Source organism: Pseudonaja textilis, chromosome 1 (genome assembly GCF_049901715.1).
Source record: "Pseudonaja textilis isolate UNSWEBS1 chromosome 1, rPseTex1.2, whole genome shotgun sequence".
NCBI classification, from domain to species: domain Eukaryota; kingdom Metazoa; phylum Chordata; class Lepidosauria; order Squamata; family Elapidae; genus Pseudonaja; species Pseudonaja textilis.
In genome coordinates this window covers 328,797,197-328,819,784 of record NC_141990.1, presented here as the reverse complement: position 1 = coordinate 328,819,784, position 22,588 = coordinate 328,797,197, and the positions used below count along the sequence as shown (strand labels likewise).

The following is a 22,588-nucleotide window of genomic DNA, read 5'->3' as shown; positions in this document are numbered from 1 at the left end:
CTAGCATCTTGCAAAAGTTTTAACTTTATTCTCGCTTTCTTACCTTGCCATATATATTTCAACACGATTTTATTTAAATCTTCAAAGTAGTCTTTTCCAAGCCTAATTGGAATTGTTTGAAACAAATATAAAATTCTGGGTAATATATTCATCTTGATTCTTGAAATTCTCCCTATTAGTGACAGTTGTAAGTTTTCCCATTTCTCCAGATCTAGCGCTATCTGCTGTTTAAGTTTAATATAATTATTCTCTTTTAATGTACTACATCTTGCTGTCAAATATATCCCCAAGTACTTGATCTTATTTGTGACCTGAATTTTCAATAGGTCTGCCAGTTCTTCCTTTTGTCTTAATAGCATATTCTTTGTCAAAATCTTTGTCTTATCTTCATTTATTTTCAAACCAGCCACCTTTCCATATGTCTCTATTTTTTCTATCAGTTTTGATGCTGTTTCTAAACGGTCTTCTAAGATGAAAACCAGATCATCTGCAAGTGCTTGCAGCTTAAATTCTTCCTTTTTGATTTTCATTCCTTTTATATTCTTTTCATCTCTAATATTTCTGTTTAACACTTCCAAAGTTAACACAAACAACAAAGGTGATAGTGGGCACCCTTGTCTTGTTCCTTTTATTATATTAATAGAGTCTGTCAGTTCTCCCTCTATCATTACCTTTGCCGTTTGCTTATAGTATATAGCTTCTATTGCTTGAATAAATTTTCTAGCAAAACCCATCTGTTCCAACAGTAATAACATGAATCGCCAATTCACATTATCAAATGCCTTCTGTGCATCTAGAAATATCAGAGCCGTTTGTTTTTCAGGATGTGCCTCGTAGTATTCCAAGGTGTCCAAGATTACTCTCATATTATCTTTAATTTGTCTCTTTGGTAGAAATCCATTTTGATCAGGATGGATAAAATTATTTAAATATTTTTTAAGTCTTGCTGCCAATATTGAAGCAAAGATTTTATAATCTGCATTTAGTAGAGAAATGGGTCTATAGTTCTTAATTTGTAATGGGTCGGCCTCCTCTTTTGGAATTAGTGTAATGTAGGCTTCTGACCATGATTTAGGTATCTTCTTCTTTAACATAACTTCATTCATAACTTCTAGCAATGGAAGATTCAAGGATTCTTGTAATGTTTTGTAAAATTCTGCTGGAAGTCCATCTGGGCCTGGTGCCTTTCCATTATTTTGCTTCTTGAGTGCTTCAGTTAACTCCCTCATCGTTATATTGCTTTCTAACATTTTTTCAGTCTCTTTAGGTATCTGAGGTAAATTAGCATTCTGTAAGTACTGCTTAACTCTTTCCTCATCAATATTCTCTTGCATATATAATTTCCCATAGAAGTCTCGGATGATTTCCTTCTTCTCTTTACTACCATAGCAAACTTGGCCTTGGTCATCTATTAATTGCAACATTTTCCTTGATTCTTTCTCCTTTCTCAATTTGTATGCTAACCATCTACCTGGTTTGTTTGCGTCTTCAAAGTAGTTCTGTTTAGCACCTCTAATTTTCTGTGCTAATTCTTCTTTTTCAATTTGACCCATTTTGTGTTTAATTATATCCATTTTTAGCTTGATGTCCTTTTTCTGTGGCATTTTCTGTAGCTCTTTTTCAAGTCTTTTATACTCATCCTCTAAGGCCTTAGAGGCTAGTCTTTTCATAGTATTCCTTTTCCTTGTATAGTCTATTATCAAGCCTCTAACATATGCCTTCATTTATCCCATACATTCTGAATTGATGTTTCTTCTTTTTTGTTTTCTCTAAAGAAAAAAGGCAATTCTTTCTCCATCCACTGTGTGAATTCTTTTTCCTTTAAAATAGTATTATTTAATGTCCATCTAGATCTTCTTTTTTTGTCCTTTCCATTTAATTGTCATTGGATTGTGATCTGCCCAAGTACTTGTTTCAATATTTATTTCTTGAATGTTAGATATTAATTCTGTTGACATTCATGTCATATCTATTCTGGACCATGATAAGTGTCTATTTGAATAGAAGGTGTATTGTTTAGTTTTAGCATTTCTTTCTCTCCATGTATCTTTTAAGTTTATTTCATCTACCATTTTAAAAAAAGATTTAGGGAGAGTCTTTCTGTTTTGGTTTATTTTTTTCTGTGCTGTATAGCCCAATTTATTGTCTACAATTCCATTAAAATCTCCCATCATAACTATATTAGCATAGACCAGTTCAATTATTTTCATATGTAATTTTTTGTAGAATTCTTCTTGTTTGTCATTCGGAGCATAAATTGTAATCAGGAGTGTTTTCATATTATTGTCCATTATTTCCACCATTAGTATTCTTCCATCATCATCGGTATAAATCAATTTTTCTGGGGTGGTCTCTTTAATATATAAAACCACTCCTCTTTTCTTACATTGAGTCAAGGAAGTAAATATTTTCCCTAATTTTGGCTGTACCAACAATTGTTCATATTGTTTTTTAATATGTACTTCTTGTAGACAAATTATATCAAATTTTAATTTCTCTAATTTATGAAAGGTTTTCCTTCTTTTAATGGCTGAGTTAAGTCCATTTATATTCATTGTAATCAATTTTTTCTCTTCCATGGTTATATTTTATAGTTAGGTTTAGCAGCTCTCGTAGATCTTAGTTCACGTTGTTCTTTGGCTTCTACCTTTCCACCTACTGCGCCTTCTTCTTTTTCAATTGCCATTTGGCAGTCCTCTTGGAATTCAATTAGTGAGATTTCTTTTTCTGCCTCTTCCTCTTTCCTTCCAAAAAATTCTGTATAAAATAATTCTGCTTTCTCAATTGAGTCAATTCTATGTCTCTGTTCTTGCCATGTGAACATTAAACCTTCTGGAATCAGCCATCTATAATTCACCTCTTTTTAAAGTAGCATTTTAGTCAGGAATCAGTATTCTCTTCTCATCTCTCTCACTCTTCTGGGTATTTGTTTCAAGACCACAATCTCCTTGTCTTTATATTTCAATGTTTTCTCTTTTGCCACTTGCAATATTTGCAATATTAACAATTTCAATGAGCAAGGAATGCCAGAGAAGTTTATTGGATTTCACATACCTCATGGTGTTCTTACATTAAAAACAGCCTTCTGTCTCCTCATGACATGAAGAAATGAGCGCCACTGAACATGTGCAGAGTATGTCTTCCCACCAAAGCTGTCCCTTACCCCCAACGCCACTTAGGAAAAAGAATATAAAGTTAGGTTTCTAGGCTAGTATTTCTCAAACTTGCAAACTTTAAGATGTTAAGATAGTAAACCTGGAGAACCTTAATGTTGCCAAGTTTGAGAAACACTGTCCACCAGGTTGTTGTTGTTGTTCTTGATTTTTAGGAATTAGAAAAAATAGATAGGAAAAAGACAAAAATGGTTGAGTTTGATAGCCATCATAGCTAAAGGAAATCCTCCATTTTCACAAACGTTTTACCTCTGAATGCCAGATGCCGGAGAAAACACCAATTATTTCTTCATCATACAGGTAATCTTTGAATTATGCCCACAATTTCAGTTGCTACGCAAGGGAGTTGCCTTCACCTTGTGAATTTTTTGCTACAGTTGTTAAGCAAATCAGTATAGTTGTTCAATGAATTGTGCAGTGGTTAAGCAATCCGACTTTCCCCAGCTGGGAAAGCCACAAATCACATGACCTCAGGATCACATGACCCAGGGATGCTGCAACTGTCATAAATACATGCTGGTTGCCAAACATCTGAATTTTGGTCACATCACTGTGGGAATGCTGCAACGTTTGCAAGTGTGAGGACTGGTTATAAGTCCCTTTTTTCAGTGGTGTTGTAACTTTGGATGGTCACTAAATGAATGCTTATAAGTCAAGGACTATCTGTTACCTTCTTCCTTCGCAAGGCTGGATGCAAGGATATTTGGGGAGAGAGAGAGAGCCAGTTTATTATTATTATTATTGTAAAATGGAGGCTGTTAGGGATCACGATAATCTGAAGCAATGGTTTGAGCAGAGAGATCTGACGGGGGGACAGGGGGCCCTCCAGGTGATGCCGGAATGAAGGAATGGTGCCAGCGGAAAAGGATCAGAAGATCCTTCTGTGACCAGCCCTGATCATTTAATCACATTACTAAGTCTGGCTTCTTTATCATGAAAAAAAAGCAAGCGGCAGCTCAGCTCACGGCTATAGATAGCTGGCCTTCAAAAGCATTTTGCAAAGCGCCTGTAACACTCTCCCTGCCCAGATGCTTGCAGAGTGGAGTCACCACACTCTGACCATGCAGGGGTGAGGCCATGACACAGGGGTGGGGTGTGGAGCACGAAGAAACCTAAGAAAGAAACTGCAGACCACAGAGGATGGGCTCCTTTGGTGATCCTTCCTCTTCTTTCCAAGGCTGTCGGGCCCTGAGATCCTAAGGCTGTCTTAACAATCCAAGTTACAAAACAGTTTATTGGGTCTCCCTCGCGGATCCTAGAGAACCAGATTTGCAATTTTTGGGTGTGTGTGTGTGTGTATGTGTGATGGTTTTCAAGAGGATCATTTGATGTTGAAGTTCAGTTACTCCCAGGCAAGCTAGGAAGGAGGAAGGGGGATCAGCTCTGTTTACCGGCCGGGGTTTCTTTCCCTAGAACTGGGTGTCAGTTATGGATAGGGCTGGGGCGGGAGAGGGAGGCAAAACAGCCAAGTTTCGTGGGGCGTTTTTATTTATTTTCTAAACAGCTGGTCGCCTCTGAGCATGCTCAGAAATGGTTTTCCTTCCTAATTACAACCAGGTTTTTGTTCACTTGAAATCTGAGAGTTGTTTGTGCCCAATCTTACTCTCTTTAGAGCAGGCTTTCTCAACCTTAGCCAAGAGACTGGGGAATTCTGGGGGTTTGTCCACATATTTTAAAGTTGCCGAGGTTTAAAAAAAAATACTTTAAAACAGAGCTTTCCAATTTTTTTCCCTCAATACCCCAAACTGCTTATCAAAAATGATCTTGGAGGACCAGTTATGTAACTCCCTTCCTTCAGCCTTGTCATAACTTTTTATGGTTGCTGAATGAACGGTCATAACTTGAGGTCCAGTTGTAGTTTAAAAACAATATCATTGAATGATCTTTAGGTCATGTCAACAAATTACCATTGGTAATTTGATCAATTTTTATCTCAACGGGAATACTTTGGGAGATTTTCAAATATATTTTAGTACAATCTTTAAATCAATTGAAATGTCCCTATTGTGATGGGTAATGGGTTTGTGTGTCATTATGTTGGAAGAAATATCCATCTGGTTCAGTTCCAAGCCAGGAGGAAAACGCTGGAAACATGGAGGCTGATTGGAAAGATGGTTTAATGAAGCAGAGCCATGGTTCTGGTGCAGCTGACCACATGGAGTTGAGAGTGAGGGGTATTTATACCCTCTCTTGGGCTTTGCCCTTGAACTTCCTGTTCCTGTGCAAGAACATGTATTCTATTTGGCTGTTGTAGGGGTCATAGCTAACTTTGTAGGTTGTCTGCGTCCCAGATTTGGTTGAAGTTTGCTGGGTGATGCAATGTCCCCAGTGATTGTGCCATGTGGTGAGCTCTGCTGCTAGATGGGTTAATCCTATTATGTCCTGGAGGGTCATGTCTTAAATCCCTAGAGCTGGAGGTCTTTTGATAGACTGGCCCAGTCTTTCTCAATGGACACAAAATATCTGCTGGGGGCAGGGAGCTGCTTTCTGTCTTTAAAACATGTTTCTTCTTTTATCAACCAGGGAAATATAATAATCTGCCTTTTTAATATTTCCTAAAATATTTCATTCTTCTAGGAGAGGGGTGGGTGCTAACTTTCTACAATTACTCAAAGAACTTTCACTCAATTTGGGGTAATTTATTAGTATGGTTCATCACACAGTCAGCCAGATGTTTAGACTATATTTGGCACTTTGCCCAGCTACCGACTCCTTCCTGAGGACCTAGATGGGCAGATATGGATGTTAAGGGTATTACGGCAGGATGGAATCCGTTCCAAGTAATGCTGCCTTTTGCAATTGACTGATGGGGATTTTGTCAATGTCGACAGTGTTTAAGTGGCGCTCCAGGTGTTTTTGGATTGCACCCAAGCTACCTATGACTATTGGCATAACTTTTGCTCTCTCTTGCCATAGCGGTTCTATTTCTATTTACAAGTCTTTGTAGTTTATTATCACCCCCCTCCCCTTCTCAGCCTGATTTTATCTGGATCCAGATACTTTTTAGGTGGGAAAGAGGTTTGGATGTGATCTGGTTTTCGATGGCATCATGGCTTGCTTTCTTTTGTGATATATCCCCTCCCCTCCTGTCCCAATAATAATAACAACTCCCAGCTCATAAAACTACTGATCCGTTTCAGCTGACTTTCTACTAAGGCTCTGCTTTTGCCCTTGCTATGCGGACAGTTTGTTCCAGCTTTGGGGTAAAGGCTGAACTTGAATCTAAAAACATCGGTTTGCTTTTCTGTAGGGTAATCAGATTGCCAAAGTGTACCCATAGATCCCACATCAAATACCAGATCCTACAGCATTGTTCATTTATCTGGCCGGCAGTTCACTAGAATGTGTTCACACCTGCATTGCCCCATCTCAAGCAAGAACATGCTTGGGCAATAGGCATGTCGAAGGCGAAGTCCCTGGCCCAAGTAAAAATGTTTCAGTTAGTTGGAATATAATGCAGAATTCATGATTTGCTGGAACCAGGTGAGCTACCCAGTCAGCCTGCATTGAATAAATTACAAGTAGTCCTTGACTTATGACCATGTGGGACCCGAATTTCCATTGCTAAGCAAAGCAGCTGTTAAGTGAATCACACCCAGTTGTGCCGCGTTTTTTTTTTGGACATGGTTCTTAAGCAAACCACCGTAGCGAACGGAATCGTGCAGTACTTGAGTAAAAATCCAACTTCCTCCATTCACTTTGCTTGTCAGAAGTCGGTTGGGAAAGTTGCAAATGGTGATCATGTGATCCTGGGATGCGGCAACTGTCATAAATGCATGGCCGTTGCCAAACACCACACGATTTTGATCACATGACTGTGGGGATGTCGCAACGGTCATAAGTGTGTCTTTTTTTCAATGCTATTGTAACTTTGAGCAATCCCTAAGTGAAGTCGAGGACTACCTGCAGACCATCTCAGACTTTTGACTCATATTTATTTACTTTATTCTCCAGTATCAGGCCAATAAACAACAAAGTACAAGAAAAACAAACTTGAAACAATTAGTAATGAAAGGGAGGTGGTGTACCACCTGATCTGGCCAAATTATAGCTATTGCTATGAACCTGACAACCTTTTTGATGGTCGTCCATGTTTGAAGGAGATTAGCATCTTCTTGATCAGAGACACAACTGAGACAATTAGATTTATGAGTGCCAGACACCATGAGTAAGTACAAAAGACAGCTTAGTAGTACGTAAGTTACTGACTTGAGCTGTACATCCGATCACATACAAATAGAATGGGACACTGGTCCTCATTTATTGTCTCAATAATGGGCAGCGTGCCAATTTGAGCCAAGGTGAAAAAGATTTGTGTGAAATTTTATAAAGAATATCTAGGGATTTTCCTGTGGAGAACCTGCAATCCACACCTTTGTAAGATTGAGATATTTTGGAAGATCTTAATTCCAAATCTTTTGTTTCAGTCCAATTAAGGCCTTCTCTGGGCCAAAATGATGATATAGGCAGGAGTAAAAAAAACCACAGTTTACCAAATCAGATTTTGTTTGCCTCCTCTTAAAAAGTTAAATCTCTTTAATTAAGATAGATCAAGGATTCGCCCTGAAAAATCTGTTTCAATCAGAATCTGAGACAATAAGGCAAAATCTTCAGGCAAATCTTACAAATTAAGCCTAGATTTGGGTCGAGAAGTCAAAGGATGGATGCAGTGGTGGGATTCAATTTTTTTTACTACCGGTTCTGTGGGTGTGGCTTGGTGGGTGTGGCTTGGTGGGTGTGGTGTGGTGGGTATGGCAGGGGAAGGATACTGCAAAATCACCATTCTCTCCCCACCCCACTAACCTGCTTTCCAGCTCCGTTCTCCTGGGAAGGGCAATCAAAGAAGACCCAGCTGATCAGCTGGGACTCGGGAGACAGAGAAGAGATGGGGGCGGGGCCAGTCAGAGGCGGTATTTGCCGGTGCTCCAAACTACTCAAAATTTCCGCTACCGGTTCTCCAGAACTGGTCAGAACCTGGTGAATACCACCTCTGGATCGATGTATATATATATCAGCTTAGATCAAAGGGCAGAAAAATGCAGGGTTTTTAAAAGATCATAAATTCTGGAGGTGGACTGATTGGCACCGTTGACCAGTGTAAACCAGGGCTGTCAAATTCAAGGCCTGGGGGCCAGATCTGGCCTGCGGGGTACTTAGATCTGGCCCGTGGAGCCACCCTGGAAACAGCAGAGGACTGGCCCGAAGTGCCTCTGCCAGTGAAAACGGAGCTTGGGAGGACCGTGTGTGGCTTTCCCGAGCTCCATTTTCACTGGTAGAAGGTTGCAGGAGGTCCTTGCAGCCAAAAACGGAGCTTGGGAGCCCATTTTCACTGTCAGAATGCTCGGGCCGCCACAGGAGCCCCCAACACGAGTGACGGCGAACTGGCCATGCCCACCCTGGTCACGCCCACTCCAGCCCACCCTGAGGTCAAACATAACCCTGAAGCGGCCCTCAATGAGATTGAGTTTGATACCCCTGGTGTAAACTAAACCTTCTAAAGTACAATTGCCAACAACTCCAGCAAATATTGACCGTGGGAAAATGAGGAAGTTATTCCCCTAGATTTTTCCAATCAATCTACACATTCCTTCATAAACAGGAGGGACAATCTGTCCATCCCAGACTAAGAGTTTGGAAAGTTTTGTCCCTGAAAGTCTGAACCTCTCTCTGTACATTCAGCCCTATTGATGGTGTTGAGTTACTGTTCTATGCTTGCCTGTCTCTCTTTTTATGACCTTCTTCCTCCTTTTTAATAACCCTTGTTTTTGCAGATTCAACATAGCTATGTCCCAGCTACAAATAGTTGTGAATGGGAGCAGTGTACAGGTAGTCCTTGACTTATAGCTGTTTCATTTAGCGATCATTTGAAGTTACAACTCGCACTTGTAACTCACACTGCAGTATCCCCATGGTTGTGTGATCAAAATTTGGGTGCTGCTTGGCAACTGGCATGGTTGCCAGTTATGTTGGGGTCATGTGATCACCATTTGCAAGCCAACTGAATGAGGGAAGCTGGATTGACTTCCGAACTACATGATTCACTTCCCAACTGAAGCAGGTCATTTAACAACAATGGCAAAAAAAAAGAGTTTACATAAAATCGAGCGTGACTCACTTCTCTTGCTAAACTGCCTTGTTTAGCAATGGAAATTCTCATCCCCGTTGTGGCTGCAAGTCGAGGATTCCTTGTAGATCCTGAGAATTTTTCTGATTGATTGCCTGATTGGCTTCTTAAAAGATATTGACAAAGATTTGCAAATTTTGTCATATACCAGGTAGGAGTATTTTTAAATTTTAAGACTTTGACTTGCCAGAAAGGAAAAGGGTAGATGCAACCAAACCTCACTCTCCCCTCCCTTCTAAGCCAGTCTGTTCATCTATGTATGCTCAGAAATCCTTGAATCCCTCCCTCCCTCCCCCCTCCCTCCTTTCCTTCCCTCTCCCTCCCTCCCTCTCCCTCCCTCCCTCCCTATTAGATCTTTTCACTTCTCCAGCTTCGATTAGTGGTCTCCCACCAGTCTGAAGTTTGCCCATTCATCCACACCTTATGGAAGAGATCTTGCGAGTTCTGACTTTCCTAGTGGCCTGAATTTTCCCCTTGCATGGAGGCTGCTTTGGGGTGAGGGGAGTAACTGGGCGACAGATGGCTCTGCCAAGGCTGAGTAAGGGCACAAAGGGTGAGTGATGGCAGTTTTGCTGGAACTAGCCAGGCGGTGACTTTGATGCAGAACAGTAAACAGCTTGTCATGTAAATGGCGTTTCCCCATAACCTCTGTTTTCCTCTGTGACTTGGCTGACTGGTGCCAATCTGAACTTGTCTCCAACATTCCTGTCCTCTGTGTGTTTGCGCATGTGTGCACGCTGCATGTAAGAAGAACAGGCAACTGCTGCTTGACTGAACCTGATTACTAATCTCAAATACAGTAAGTCCTTGACTTACAACCACAATTGAGGCTACAATTGCAATTGCTAAGCTAAGCAGTTATTAAGTGAGTCGTGCCCCATTATAGAACCCTTTTTTGCCATGGTTGTTAAGCGAGTCACTACGTTTGTTAAATGAATTCTGCAGTCGCTAAACAAATCTGGTTTCCCCCATTGATTTTGCCTGTCAGAAGTTTCCTATGACAACCTCAGTGTCCCGGGATGCTTGCAAACCATCATAAATATCATGCTTGTTTCCAAGCACCTGAAGTCAGATCAGTGGGGACGATGCAGTGGTCATAACTGTGAAAACTGGCCGTAAGTCGCTTTCTCCAGTACTGTTGTAACGTGGAGCAGTCATTAAATGAGTTGCTGTAACTCAAGGACTATGTGTACTCATTTCAGACCTGGGGATGTTCATCCATTTCTCTGCCTTCCCCTCCCATCTCCACAAAGTTAGGAAACCTTATTATGAACTGTGGGGTGATATGTGAAACTGACCTCCAGTGTGGAAACATTATGCTTATATTCTGGATTGAATCATGTGCAGTCAAAGAATTCTTGGAGCGCGCACAAAGTGTTTTTCCTTACATCCTGCCATGATGTAAAAAAGATGCTGAGACTCTAGAAAGAGTGCAGAGAAGAGCAACAAAGATGATTAGGAGACTGGAGGCTAAAACACATATGAAGAATGTTTGCAGGAACTGGGTATGTCTAGTTTAATGAAAAGAAGGACTAGGGGAGACATGATAGCAGTGTTCCAATATCTCAGGGGCTGCCACAAAGAAGAGGGAGTCAAGCTATTCTCCAAAGCACCTGAGGGCAGGACGAGATACAATGGACTGAAACTAATCAAGGAGAGAAGAAAACTTAGAACTAAGGAGAAATTTCCTGACAGAACAATTAAGCAGTGGAAAAACTTGCCTCCAGAAATTGTAAATGCTCCAACACTGAAATTTTTTAAAAAGATGTTAGATAACCATTTGTCTGATGTGGTGTAGGGCTTCCTGCCTAGGTAGGGGGTTGGACTAGAATAGGGGTTGCCAACCAATGGGCCGCGATAAAATTTTGGTGGGCCGCAGAGAAATCTCACCCCCAGGAGCACCCCTCCAAAGCAATTAATCCAGGCGGCACAGAAACACAAGGCTGCACTGCCCACATGGCCCGCGGGAACCCTCCCCGCCCACTCGCTCCTTACCTAACAAACTTTCCTGCTAAATTGCTCTTTTTCCAACCATTGCTGTTCTGCGGTGCTGGGAGATTTAGATTAGCTAGGAAGCAGGAAATGGTTGGATTTCTTGCTTTCTAGCTAGTCTTTAGATCTTCAGCTCTGCTTTTAAGCACAGCCGAACCTCCCTTAGGACTGAAGGTTCTATTATTCAGGGCAGACTCATGGCAAGCAAATTTTATGTGACAGACTGAGCAAGCCGATGGCAGATAGATAGATCACTGAATGATTCTGTGAGCAGCTCAATCTGCCTGCCTGCTTTGCCTGATTTTGAGTAAAAGTTGCTCTTTTTTATAAAAAAAATCAATATTTACATACATGGTGTGTTGTGAGTTAATTTTGTGAGTTTGCTTGTAAGCAAATTTTATGTGACAGACTGAGCTAGCCGATGGCAGATAGATAAATCTCTGAATGAATCTGTGATTCTGTGAGCAACTCAATCTGCCTGCCTGCTTTGCCTGATTTTGGGTAAAAGTTGTTCTTTTTTTAATAAAAAATTCAATGTTTATCTAAATATTTATAATATTTACATACAAGCCATGCCCAGCCATTCACATGACCACCAAGCCACAACCACAAATTAGGCCATGCCCACAGAACCGATTAGTGGTCCCTGGGATTTAAAATTATGAGTTTGGTGGTCCCTGAGGTCCAAAAGGTTGGCGACCCCTGGACTAGAAGATCTTCAAGGTGCCTTCCAACCTCTTCCCTTCCCTTCCCTTCCCTTCCCTTCCCTTCCGTTCTGTTCCACTCCATTCCATTCCATTCCATTCCATTCCATTCCATTCCTCTTTGGCTCTTCCAAAGATGATCTTTATAGTTTGAATGTTATGAGAAAGGACCCTTCAGTGTGACTCTAGATGTGATCCACGGAACATCTTGGGAATGCAGTTACAGGTTGTCCTCGGCTTATGATCACAACTGAGCCCAAAATTTTCATTGCTAAGCCAGACAGCTGTTAAGTGGGTTTTGCCCCACTTTACGACCTTTCTTGCCACCGTAGTTAAGTGAATCACTGCAGTCGTTAAGTTAGTAACATGGTTGTTATGTGAACCCGGCTTCCCCATTGACTTTGTTTCTCAGGAAGTCGCAAGGGGTGATCACGTGGCCCCAGGACTCTGTAACCGTCATAAATGTGAGTCAGCTGCCAAGTGTCCAGATTTTTCAACCATGTGAGCATGGAGATGTTGCAGCAGTTGTAAGTCTGAAAAACGCTGATGAGTCCCTTTTTGCAGTGCCATTGGAACTCTGAAGAGTCACTAACCGAATGGTTGTAAATTGAGGACTACCTGTACTACCTGGAAGAGGTTGGTTGTACTTGTCTGAGTGACAGGACCAGATCCAGGCAGTTCAAATGGCAAAGAAGGAGGTTCTCTTGACAGAGGAACATCTTGACCAGAGCTGGCATTCAGCAGGTTCAGACCAGTTCTGGAGAACCGGTAGCGGAAATTTTGAGTTGTTCGGAGAACCAGTAAATCCCACCTCTGACTGGCTCTGCCCCCATCTATTCTCTGTCTCCTGAATCCCAGCTGATTGGCTGGGTCTTCTTGGGTTGCCCTGCACAGGAGAACAGAGCTGGAAAGCAGGTTAGTGGGGTGGGGAGGAAATGGAGATTTTGCAGTATCCCTTCCCCTGCCATACCCACCAAGCCACGCCCACAGAACTGGTAGTAAAAAAAATTGAATCCCACCACTGATCTTGATTATACAAAGGTTCTGCCAGTGGAACAGGCTGCCACTTGAAATCGGGAGTTCTCCTTCGTTAGAGGCTGGATGGCCATCTATCAGGAATGCTGTAGGGCAGCGTTTCTCAACTTTGGCAACTTGAAGATGAGTGATCTTCAATTCCCAGAATTCCCCAACCGTCAGTGTTTCTCAGCCTCAGTAGCTTGAGGATGTGTGGACTGCAACTCCCAGAATTTCCCAACCAGCAGTTGAAATTCACATAACTGCCGAGGTTGAGAAACACACTACCGTCGTGGTTCCTGCGCTGAACAGGGAGCTGGACTGGATGACCTCTGATGTTTTCCAACACATGAGGATTCTCTGGCATGCAATTACAGTCATGTTGGAGCCACGGAGCACCACCAGGATACGTCGGGTATTGGCACCTGTTGGATGACGTCGATTTCAAATGCTTTGCCTGGGGCACTCAGAAAGGCAGGTTTTGCCTACTGATCAGTGATCGGTTTGAGTCCTTGAAAGAAAGGTAAGGGTGAGGCTAGACCTGGATCAGATCCTAATATAGATTAGCAAATACAAAAACATTTTCCCTTCTGGAAAAGCCCTGGCTTGCAAGGGATTGGAGAGATTAATTGGAGAGAAATTATCCCAAGTCTCCGTGCTACTCGAAGAGAGTAAAAACGTGAGATTATCGCTGCTCTGGGAGAGGAAACTGTAGCTCAGGAGTTTAGCATCTGCTTCGTGTTTTGCACGGCAGCATCCAGGAAAGTCTTTCCTTGGCTGGAGATATGAAGATCAATTCACTAGGTAGCTTTGCATTAGATTTGTTTCATATTTTCTTGAGGACTAGTAACCAGATTGATAAAACAACTACTTTCCCTAAAGTGATGCAGGGTATCTGGGCTGACCCATCTCTCTGTACTCAAGCCTTTGAATAACTGGGACAGAAAGGCAATTATAGGAACTCCCATTAAAGTAAATGCAGGAGGGCTATAAAGTTGTGTTGTGCTTTATTCATTTCAGCATTTAACACAAAGGCTCGTAAGTCCTGATAAAGCATTTGTTCTGACCAAGGCTTCCGAGACCGTAATTATCCACACACTTAGTTTAAAAACAAGTCTTGGTTTATTGCAACACTGGGAATTATTTTCATTCCCAGCTGGTAATGAATCTCAAACAGTCCCTCAAGATAAGCACCCACCTTTCTTTCCTGTGAAGTGCTGCCAATAACAAAAGTGTCAAATAAACTAGAACAAAAACCAACCGAAGTACAAAGAGCTTCAAGAATGAATCTGAACCGAATGAACTACTTTGCTTCCTGCAAAGGTTTCATCACTTTTGCTTGTCCTTTATACCTTATGGGAGGGGCAATCACCTCCCAGCCTTACTCCTGAGTTGCTCCTTTTGTTTCAGCTGCTCTTTCCTTTTAGCAGCTCTGCGCATACGCGCACTGGGAACAGGCTCCACTTATTCCTCGGCCTCACTGCTGCCAGACTCAGGAGGCTCCGGAGGCAGCACCCCACGCCCAGATAGTCCTGGCCCCATCTCTGCATTGGACGCAGGACCCTCATCCAAGTCCTCTCCAGATTCCCTAACTGGTCCCTGTTCTTCCCCACTGTCCGATTCCGCTGCCATCTGCACAGGCTGCTGGCAAACCACAACAGCACCACAACAAACCAGTCTTGCATTCTGAGTATCACAGTTCTTTTTTTGAACATGGAGATGCCTTTCTGAGATGCCTTCAAAGTACAGGTAGTCATGAGAATTGGCACCCAACAACTCAGTCATTCAGTAAACTGGTTGCTATGTGAACCTCAACTGTGCTTACAATCTTTCTTCAGCTTTTCCTTTTGCTTTACAGAAAGCAAAGGAAAGTTGTAAAAACATGGATTGGTTGCAAAGATGCTTTTTAAAATGAGCATTGTATCTTTGAATGGTCACTAAGTGAGGCAGTTGCTAAACAAGGACTACCCTTAGAAATGAAAGGGGAGAGACCAGAATAAACTAGGAAAACTAAACTTTGTGTTAGAGCTGAACTGCTCAGCACCCTGGCTGAAACAACAAAAAGGAAAGGATTTTCAATGTATTAGCTCCATTTTGGAAATGAGAACCAATAGCAGAATAATAGAGTTGGAAGGGACCTTGGAGGTCATCTAGTCCAACCCCCTGCTCAGGCAGGAAAACCCTATACTATTTCATAGGTATAGACAACCATTTGTCCAAACTGGTTGTCCAAAATCTTCTTCTAATTGTAAGTTATCACGTTGCCAACTTCAAAAGCCGATACAAAAATTTATGCCACCAGACAAAGACTGAATGCACCAATTATCACATTAAACAAGAGAAAAACCTTCTATGCACCAATTCCACCCGCGCTTTCTACAATTTTGTAAACAACAAACTAAAAGACTCAAGTCCATCCCACCCCTGAAAGGACCTAATGGTAAAGACTGCAACGATGACACCATTAAAGCCAACCTCTTTAACACATTCTTTTGCTCAGTATTTGTAAACAGCAATGGATCATGCCCAGTATTTCCTAGTTGAACCACAGACAACTACAATGATCTAATACATATCAATTTTACAGAAGACAATGTTGAAAAAGCACTACGCAATCTAAAACCATCTCTATCTATTGGACCGGATGGAATATGTGCCTACTTCTTAAAAAAGCTATCTACTGCCATAGCAGAACCTCTAAGCATAATCTTTGAAAAATCTTTCAGGACCAGCTCCTTGCCATACCTATGGTCACTAGCCACAGTCATCCCCATCTTCAAAAAGGGAGACCCCAACCTAGTTGAAAATTATAGACCAATCTCCTTATGCTGCGACACCTGTAAAGTCATGGAATCAATTATTAACCAATCCATTATCCTCCACTTAAAGACAAACAACCTACTCTCCAATAAACAATTTGGTTTCAGGAAAAAACTATCCTGTAATCTGCAACTCTTACACTGCAAAAACATATGGACTACACAACTCGATCAGGGCAAAGCAATAGATGCAATCTACATAGACTTCTGTAAAGCCTTTGATTCAGTGGTACACGACAAACTACTCCTAAAACTAAAATCTTATGGTATCTCTGGACACCTGCATAACTGGATAGAAGCATTCCCGTTGAACAGACAACAAATGGTTAAAATTGGGAGCGTCCTATGAAATCCTGTACCTGTCAACAGTGGTATCCTCCAAGGTAGTGTTCTAGGACCAACCCTCTTCATACTCTACATAAATGACCTCGGTGATCATATTAAGAGCAACTGCGTTCTCTTTGCTGATGATGCAAAACTATTCAACACCACCAACAATACTGCTACCCTTCAAAGAGACCTCGACTATATATCAAAATGGTCAAACAAATGGCAACTTCAAATCTCAACTAATAAACTCTCTGTCTTACATATTGGCAAAAAAATCAGAAAATAAAATACAGGCTGCATAGTCAAGACCTTGTTGAGGATCCAAACTCTGTCAAGGACCTTGGAGTACTCATCTCTAATCTAAGTGCTGGAGCCCACTGTAACTACATAGTCAAAAAGGCATTAAAGAGTTGTTAACCTAATCCTGCGTAGCTTTTTCTCTGGTAATATCACACTACTAACTAAAGCTTACAAAACATTTGCTAGACCAATACTTGAATACAGCTCATCAGCCTGGAACCCGCATTACGTATCTGATATTAATATAGTTGAGAAAGTCCAGAAATATTTCACAAGAAGAGTTCTCCACTCCTCTACTTGTTGCAGAATACCTTATGCCACCAGACTTGAAATTCTAGACCTAGCAAACCTACAACTACGCCGTCTTCAGTCCAATCTAAGTATAGTATATAAATCATACATTGCAATGTCCTACCTGTCAATGAATACTTCAGCTTCAACCATAACAATACAAGAGCACACAATAGATACAAACTCAAGTTAATCGCACCAAACTTGACTGCAGGAAATACGACTTCAGCAACAGAGTGGTCAATGTCTGGAATACTCTACCTGACTCTGTAGTTTCTTCCCCAAACCCCCAAAACTTTAACCTTAGACTGTTTACTATTGACCTCACCCCTTTCCTAAGAGGTCTGTAGAGGGCATGCATAAGTGCACCAATGTGCCTACCATCCCTGTCCTATTGTTGCTTTTGTATTCATATCCATTTCATGTATTCATAACCATGCTTATACTTGTACTTGTTATCCTATAATCACTTGACAAATAAAATAAATAAATAAATAATTCAGAACTACAGGCGTTCCTTGAATTGTGACTGTAAAGGAGCCTGCTCATTTAGAATTTCGAATCTGGTTATAAGCAGTTTTTTGGGGAGTCCATTGTAACTTGAAATGGTCTTACGTCGAGGACTACTTTTACAGATTCCAAGGAAGCATCCCTGAAGCCATTGTTAATAAACAAATCAAAGTTAAGGGTCATTTTCCTTCCCCACTTCATCCAAGCTTATTTTTGATTTTTATTTATCCTTCCGAGGTGGGTAAAATGAGGACCCAGGTTGTTGGTGGCAATAGGTTGACTCTGTAAGACCACTTAAAGAGGACTATAAAGCACTGTAAAGCATAGTATTTCCTCCAGTAATTTGATCCCTACAACAACCCTGTGAAGTAGATTGTGTTGAGAAAGAGCAACTGATGCAGAGTTGCCCAATGAGGTTTTATTGCTAAGAAGGGACTTGAATCAAAGATGTTAATCTCAATGCCCTTAAAGCTAATATTTCTCAACCTTGGCAACTTTAAGATTCCCCATGGCTGTCTGGGGAATTCGGGGAGTTGAAGTCCACAGATCTTAAAGTGCTTCAGACCGAGAAATACTGCCCTAACCATTCCATCATTCCATTTTGTTTCTCTTACATTAGTTTTCATTGGATTGCAACCTATTTTGTGCTGGGGATGAATAGAGGTAAATTACAGGCTGTCAGATTATGTTATTGATCTGAGTTGGTGAGAATATGGATGGGTGAATGTGGCAACTTAGATTTCACTTGCTTCTCGTTATACCACAACTAAATCCAGTTTGGATTATTGTTTCGGCAAATTTAATTAAATAAATGCCGCAAAAAGAAAAGAAAGGCGTATGAAAATTCATACCCATTTCCATGGACTTTTTCTTGTAAGAGACATCTTTGGTTGACCTATTGTTGACTATTTTTTGTTAGCAGCTTTTCATACGGTTGTGTGAGTTCTTAGCATTTTTAGTACCACATCACTCCATTCTCTTTTTGTTGTGTATATTTTTGAGCTGTGTGCATCATTGAGAAGTTCTAGAAAAAAATGCAAAGGTAGGCGTACCAATGTTTTCTGATTTTTTTTGCATACACTTTGGACTAGATAGACTGAAAAAGTTCATATGAGAACTTGAATTCTCTAATGGAATCCATGCATGCCTGCAGATTCTTCATGTTGTAACGAAGAAACTTTGATGATACGTTCATTTTATTCTGTCAGGAATATTTTGTCTTTGACGATTTTTTTGCTTCTATTCTGTAAATCACCTAGAATTGCTTTGAAATGAGATGAGAGGCAAATAAATTTAATAAATAAGTAAATAAAAATAATTAAAATATGATCTTTTCCCTTGAATGGTGCTGGATCCCTTTTACATATAGAAGCTAAGATTTGAACCTGAGGTCTTTTGCATTCAAACAAGGTATTATTGACTTGTACAAAGATAGATAATTTTTCATAAAATGTTTGCTTTTATTTATTTTTTCTGGAGAGTAAGTTTCTCTGCTTGATAAGTATTTGAAACAGCGTACAAAATCATGTTATAAGTAATCCTTGTTTAGCGATCATTTGCAGTTTGGTCACTGATGGAAATGTAAACAGTTAACAACCTTCACAGCTTTGTAAAGCAAAAGGAAGCTGAAAGAAGATGGTCAAAGTCATGGTTTCCTTTAGTGACTTCACTTAACCGAGTTGCCAATGCCAACTGTTGTCACTAAACAAGGACTGCCTGTATTTCAACGGAGTCATAAAGCAATCAAGCCTTAAGAATTGTAGCCTTTTAAAAAGTAAAGTTCCCTAGTTAAAAAAATGGTCTGGGAGATTAGAGAACTTCATATTGGTATTATTTATTTTTATCCTCCTTTGATTTATATTTTTCCTTTTCTTCTGGAGTCCAAGGCAGCCTCCAATTTAATTCCAAAATCAGGAAATTTTTGATAGGCTAAACTAGCATTTCTCAAACTTGGCTGCTTTAAGATGAGTGGGTTTCAACTCTCCGAATTCCCCAGCCAGCCTTGGTTGGCCAGGAAATTCTAACAGCTGGGGAATTCTGGGAATTGAAGTCCACTCATCCTTAAGGCTGCCAAGATTGAGAAACATTGGGCTGAACTATAAAACAGCGTTCAATAGATCATTCAGAGGAACCTCATTGCTGAATAGTCTGCCTGTTTCTATCCTACCTCCTTATCACTAGCCCAGTGTTTCTCAACCTGGGGTGGGATTAGTACCGGTTCGGCGAGAGTGCGTTTTTTGTGTGCGCGCATGTGCATAGAGGATTTCAAAAAAACTATCAGCTGTGCCGCCCGGACTGCAGAAAAGTGCTGCGCACAGGTGCGCAGCGTTTGAAAATCCTCTTCTTTCCTGCCTTTTCAACCTCAGCTGTGCCATGCAACGCAGCTGAGGTTGAAAAAGCAGGAAATAAAGGACAGCCAAGAGCCCGGGCAGGCGGGTGGGCCAAACAGACAACCAAAAGGTTGTCACAGCGAACCAGTTCGGTGTCTGCTGCTCTTCAGAGCCACCGGTTCTATAGAACCGGGCCGAACTGGTAGTATTCCACCCCTGTTCTCAACCCTAGCAACTTTGAGATGCATGGACTCCAACTCCTAGAATTCCCCAACCAGCAGCATGGTTAAGGGAATTCTGGGAGTTGAATTCCACACATCTCAAAAGCTGATAACGTTGAGAAAAACACTGTGCTAAACAAAACTGAGGCTTTTCTTACTTTATTGAGCAGCTATCTAAAGGAGCTTGTGGAGATTCTCAGTCATCCAGGTCATAGTTACCTCAAAGGTGCTTTTTCAAAAAGCAGGTGAACTTTTTTTTTCCTCAAGGAAGATGAAGACAGCACAACATCTTCCTCAAGAAGAAAATAGTCCAGCTGCCTTTGGAAAAGCTCCTATCAAGACTAGATAGGAGCTAAAGTGGCCTTCTGGGTTGGAGAATTCTCAACTACCAATCAAAAGTTCTAAGCAATGGCTAGACTGGACTTGATATATATATATAGCCTTACAAATATAAATATTTTTTTCAAATATTCGGCCTGCTCTTTTGTGATCTCTTCTCTCCTTGAAAAAAATGGATGCAGGTGGTGAGACCTAATTAAGCAAAAGCAGTTGCCGGAGGTCAGGGCAATCCCCCGCGATAATGCAGAACAGCAACATTTAATAAAAGCTTAACCACCATATTTCTTTCCAGAACTTGAACATGAATCCGACTGAAATATTCACTGTTCAGATATTTCAGGGCTGGTTTTCACTGCGGCTCACAAATACATTGCTTTATGGTAAAAGGAGTTCATCATTTACGGTCCTGACATCTACACCTGTTGAATTATCCGGTGACACTGGGAAAAATGATCACATTAATGTACGAATTGGTGCACATACAGCTATTGTCTTGTCATTTGCATCTCCCCCGTTGCTCTTTATGACTTCTGTACATGTGCTCATAGATAATATATTATTGTGGGTGATAATCAAAAACAAAATTGTTGTTTGATTTTTCAAACAAGGCTGTTCTGTTTCAGGAGCATCTTCCTGAAGCCTCATGCATGCCTTTTTTGTGCACTGCACTACTTCTCTTGCTGCAACTGTATTTTGGCAATTGTGACATAATCAAATGAGTAATTGCATCAAAATTCACTCTGTGTAGGGTTTTGCTGGTACATGCATGCATTTTAGTAAAATTGCACAACCAGAATCTTGCATACAATCATCATAGGATTGCTTTCGCATGTGGGAGGACAGTGTGTCAATGTCAATGCAGTTACCCATATGGTAGAAAAGCTTACCCTGACCTCTGAGAATATGCTGAAAAGGGCGTTGGTACTTACCTGATATGCCCGTTCTCTATGAGCTGTGAAGAGCATCCAGAAGTGGGAGGTGCTTCAGTCTCTTCTGGAAAGGCTGGGCTTAAAACTCTGGGACAGTCCTCCTCCTCCACGGAACACCTCCTCAGCGTCCCCAGTTTTGCGAAGACTGAGTGCCAAAGTCTGGGACTCATCACCTAATCTGGATCCCTGACTGGAACGTAACCCCACCAGACGGAAAGAAATGGGTGGGGCTGGATTCTCTTCACAGCGCACAGAGAACGAGCGTATCAGGTAAGTACCAACACCCTTTCTCCCATGAGCTGTTCAGAGCATCCAGAAGTGGGACATACCAAAGCTTGGCCTGTCCTTAGGGAGGGACTCCGTCTGGATCAAAATCTACTCCTAAACTCTGTGGACCTCTGCAGGACTCTTCTGCCAAATGAAGCGTCCACTGAGGCATAGACATCAATTTTATAATTTCTGACAAACGGAGATAGATGCTTAAGGCCCTTTGAACATCAAGTCGATGCCATTGATGCTCCAGTCTATGAGATGATTTTGGACAAAAATTTGGAAGGACCAAGTCCTGCGCTCTGTGGAAGGCTGACTTTACTTTAGGAGTGAACGATGGATCCAATCGGAGAATCACTCTGTCCACATGAAACACGCACAGGTCCTTTCTCATTGATAATGCCGCCAATTCGGAAATTCTCCTAGCTGATGTGATTGCAATTAGGAAGGCCACCTTATATGTTGGGAATTTAAGACTAGTGGTTCTTAAAGGCTCAAATGGGCCAGTTGTAAGTGCGGTTAACACCTTGTTGAGGTCCCAGGTGGGATAGTGGGGAATTATAGGAGGTTGTAAGTTTGCAGCACCCTTAAGAAAGCTGCGGACATGTGGATGGTGCGCTATGGAACGGAAGTCACCCCAGGTTATCACCGAGGCTAAAGCTGCTACCTGTCTGCGTAAAGTATTTGGAGATAGGCTCTTGGTCAACGCCTCCTGTAAAAAGTCCAATAATTGTCTTATTGATGGGGCAGTTGGGTCGATCTTAGACCCCTGGCACCAGCAACAGAAGGCAGACCACGTGGCCTCGTATATATGATTTGTTGAGGACCATCTGGATGTTTGAATGGTGGCAATAGCATCTTCTGAAATCTGTCGGGCCCTTAAATGGCTCCGCTCAACCTCCATATGGCTAGACTGAGCCATTGTGGGTCCAGGTGAAGTACTGGCCCTTGGGAGAGAGAAACCTTCGACGATGGAATTTTCCAAGGTTGCTCCCTCGACAGGTCCTGTAAATCTGTGAACCACTTTCGCCTGGGCCAGTAAGGGGCGGCCAATATCAATTCCGCTCGTTCCTCCAATAACTTCTGGATCAACCTGGGTATTACCGGGAGTGGAGGAAATGCATATAGAAGTCCGGGAGGCCACTGACATTGTAGGGCATTGACGGCCTCCGCCCCCTGAGTCGGGTACCTTGAAATATACCGGGGCAATTGGGTGTTGAGAGGAGAAGCAAATATATCCAT

At 41.5% G+C, this 22,588-nt stretch overlaps 1 protein-coding gene and 1 long non-coding RNA gene across 14 annotated transcripts in view; both read left to right on the top strand.

Annotated features, from left to right (window-relative positions):
- Nucleotides 1–22,588, top strand: part of LOC148128400 (uncharacterized) — a 271,264-nt gene that overhangs the window by 34,273 nt on the left and 214,403 nt on the right. The window lies entirely within an intron of this gene.
- Nucleotides 1–22,588, top strand: part of NFIC (nuclear factor I C) — a 184,663-nt gene that overhangs the window by 32,456 nt on the left and 129,619 nt on the right. The gene's annotated exons all lie outside the window — the stretch shown is intronic.